The sequence below is a fragment of the Poromitra crassiceps genome, assembly GCF_964638095.1.
Source record: "Poromitra crassiceps genome assembly, chromosome: 3".
Lineage (NCBI taxonomy): Eukaryota > Metazoa > Chordata > Actinopteri > Beryciformes > Melamphaidae > Poromitra > Poromitra crassiceps.
This window is the reverse complement of record NC_139625.1, coordinates 16,703,587-16,707,711: the sequence shown is the minus strand read 5'-3', so window position 1 is coordinate 16,707,711 and position 4,125 is coordinate 16,703,587.

The following is a 4,125-nucleotide window of genomic DNA, read 5'->3' as shown; positions in this document are numbered from 1 at the left end:
ACAGAAGACGGAGAGAGAGACAGAGAGAGAGAGAGAGAGAGAGAGAGAGAGAGAGAGAGAGAGATATGTAGGTGTCGGGCTCCTGAAGCACTCTAAAATGATGGGTAATTACATTTCAAATTACCGATGGGAACAAGAGCGAACTCCCTGACTCGGGTGCGCAGGGAAATGCATTAAGAGCAGTGAAATCAGTGAGCAATAGGTAATTTGTAGAATTCCTAGGCAGCGCTGATTTGCATGGTGGAAAATACCAGCTGTAAAGGGGCACTTCGCTCAAACAACAAATCGGCTTTATCTGGCATCTCATTCCGCAACCCATTCACTCCCAAGTCGCCAGAATAACGCCGTTCATTCCCTTGTCGTCACTTACCGAAGAGAAGGCAGTCCCCTCTCACCAGAAAGCAACAGGGAGGGCAGAGGAGGACTGTGTGCCTGGGGACGAGTGTTGGGGAGGGGGGCTTCCAAGCCTTCCCCTGGGGCACCTCGGTGGCTCCATGGGCCTTCTCCTGGAGCATCCTCGGTGGCTCCAGGGCCCTCTCCTGGAGCAATTCGGTGGCTCCAGGGCCCTCTCCTGGAGCAATTCGGTGGCTCCAGGGCCTTCCCCTGGAGCCCCAACCCTAAGGCGTCACCTGACCTTTGCCTCACCCCATCCAGGTGGAAGGGCGCCTTCTGCAGCCCCCCTCGCCAACACTCCTCTCCAGGCAGGCACACAGTCCTCCTCTAGGCCGCCCCACTGCCCGCATTGTTGCTTTCTGACCAGAGGGGGCGACCTTTCTCTCTGGGAAATGAAAGAAATGACAGTATTTGGCAAGTTGGGAGTGAGAATAGGCCTTTTTCCACAGCAGCCATTGTGTGTCTAAAAGGCAGGAAGTAGCACAGGTGCACCAAAACATGAATTAGGGTTTCCAACTTGGTTCCACCTGTGTTTACCCACCTGTGAAAAGGGCCCATGTGTTGCTCTCCCAAAAACTTTGCATTGTTACACATTTTTTCAATTTGGAGTCTGAGTTATTTTAAGAGTCAGGACCTACAGAGGATTTTGCGTTGCTTAAACCTGCACTTGGACAGATTTGTATGTCAAACTTATTGTTAACTTATTCCCAGCGAGCATTTTTAGGTTGAAAAGTTTAGGGTCAACGTTGAAAAAACGTGCAAGAAAGGTTAAAAAGTGAAAGATTTTTCACCGACTTTTTGCAGACGTTGATTAAACGTTCACATTTAGACCATATTTCACCAGGATCTTAAATTAAAAATGCAACACTTCACACAGGATTCTAACCACATTCTCCCAAGTTCAGGCTACGGGGCTCTATGAACTGAGCTATACATTTACTTATAATACATAGGGTGCCGGGCACATATATACTCCATTTTGCACACAACTTGTAGACTACACGATTGTACGATACCACAGGCTCAACAATCGGGAGGACAAGTTATTTTATGTGATGTGTACGAGACTATTATATTATGTAACAGACTAAAATTATGTTGACTGTGTGTGTGCGTCTATGGATAGTATTCTGTTACATCACCACACAGCCATTTTGGTAGGAAAACAACAGGTGATTGTGATCAATTAACAGGTGATTACAATGAAGTGACACTTACAGCCAATGAGCTGTGTGTATTGTAACGCCATATTGGTAGGAAAAAGGCTTGTGACATCATCAGAATACTATGAACAGTCTGTAGGCTGTACGGCTTCAGAGGTTAACTTCATTTAACACTAGAAACTCAGGGGGTACACAGCGCCTCTTAAACAGTCTGTTACAATAACATACAGTAGCGTACCGAGAACCCAGAGAACCTCGCTCCACACTTATTAAGACCGGTGCAGACTTGCTTTGGTCTAGTCAGTCACAGCTAGCAACTATGTAGGCTACTTGCGCATGCGCGTTACTGCAGTAACTCAATTCATTATTTTATAGTATTGTGCTAAAGTATTAACCATAGTTGTGTCCTGGAAGCTTTTTGCTGGCAGCACATAGCCTACTGTATATAGTCCCATATTTATGATATTTCATGTGACATAAAATGCGTTGAAATGTAGGCTGCGTCTGAAACGCAAGGAAACGAGCAATTTAGGTGGCAATTCTAGGTATGAAGTTGTCATTTTTACGTTTTAGGCTGTCTGAACCAGTTATATACAAAAGGTGACTGAATTTGCAACCTTTCCAGGTACCTATTCAGGTATCAGGTGATATTAAGCTTCCTCGCCTTACAGACGCAGCCGTAGTGTTTGTGTAGACCAGATTTCAACTCTCAGTTACACAATAAATTGGACAAATGCCAATTCACACACTATCAATATTGTCTCTATTTCAAGTTACAACAAACGTTTGAACAATATGATTAACCAAATTGTGTTTTTTGACATGTTGGCGTTGTAACCGCATTTTAGCCGGTTGAAGAGAGGGTGAAATTAGGTCTTAGACGTTTAAACCCAATATCACCCAGATTTCAACTAAAAATCAACGTTGAAAAAACGTTTTGTGCTCACTGGGTTGTTTTAACTTTTACTTTGGTGTATGACTCCCCCCTATGTTACAACCATACACCAAAGTCAAAGTTAAAACAATAACGTATTAATTAAAACTAAGGGAACATAACTAGACAACACAAAGGAGGGAGAGTGAACAATGAGTGCATCGGGCCCAGGTGCACCCAATCAGCCTAAGGACCCCAACACCAGGCTCCTGCAAGACAATGCCAGGAGAGTGGGAGGGTCGACACAAAATAAATATCTTATCAGATGGGGGACCCTATAGGACAAAATCTTATCAAATGGGGGCGCGTGGTCTAATTTGTGTCAGTTTAGGGGTCCTTGACCTGAAAAAATGTGAGAACCACTGTTCTAGATCAGTGGTCCCCAACCACCGGGCCGCGGACCGGTACCGGCCCTCAACGCATTTTTTTACAAACTACAAACATAAATAAACGTCAACTTGAAACTATGTTTCAACTACCACACAGCCTATAATATTATAGCCTATGTATTTTTTTATTTTTTTTAATTAAAATTGACAACCGGTCCGCGACTTTTTTCCCCATCTATCTACCGGTCCGCGGCACAAAAAAGGTTGGGAACCCCTGTTCTAGATCACAGGCTACAACAGAGGAGAGCATCTCAACTCCTACTAACTAAGACTATTTGCCCAAATGAAAGTCTGCCAGCGGAAGTGACAAATGCAAACTTAAAACAAACAGTCTCATAACAGCTGTGAGTCTCCGCTCCTTCCCTTCAGAGAGAGGCTGGTCTCAGCAGCGTTTGACCTTTCACCTCTCTCCTCCCCTCAGATCCCTTTCAAAGCATGGCAGCCCCGACAGACAGACAGACAGACAGACAGGTTGTTGCTTTATCGACGTCACATGGCAGGATTTCTGGATATCGAAGGTCAACATTTTCAGCGAGTCACGTCTCGATGCCATTTGAAGCTGCCAACGTGCGAAGCTGTCGAGTGCAGCCTTCAAATCAAATGACGTCAATCAGACAGCGTGGTGTAGTTTCACAGAGGACATGGTAAGAGAAAAGATTGCTTCATACGTTTATAAGTTGTTTTATATACACTACTACTACTGCATTGAGTAGTACTTTTTACTAATTGGAATCAAATGGGTATGCTTCAGTGGGTAGAGCATGGTAGTAACACTGCCAGAGTTAAGGGATAAATCCCATTGGTGCTCGCTACACTAAAATGTGTGCACTAATAATAATAAAGGTAATAATAATAATAATAATAACAAATTAAGGTAAGAATGTAGGTGAATCATGTTCTAATTCCTACAATGAATGAGAATTTGAATGCAAATGAAAACGCAAGTGTGAAGCTAGACTAATTTGGATCTGCTGTAAGAAAGAAAAAAAGGAATAATTTGTTTGTTGCCTGGGGAGAAAGGAGGCAGATTAAGATGGCCTCCTGTGCAGCGGTGTGCAGCCAGTCAGGGAAGGCAGGGTATAGGCGGTGCCTCACCTATAGGCTAATAAGAAAAAATCAATCAATCTAAAATTAGTTATTTAAATTTTTTATATTAAAACTTTAAAGTGTTGACATTGTTGTAAAAAATAAAATAAATTACGTATTGTTTTAGTTTGAACAATATAATGCATTTTCCATTCAGAAT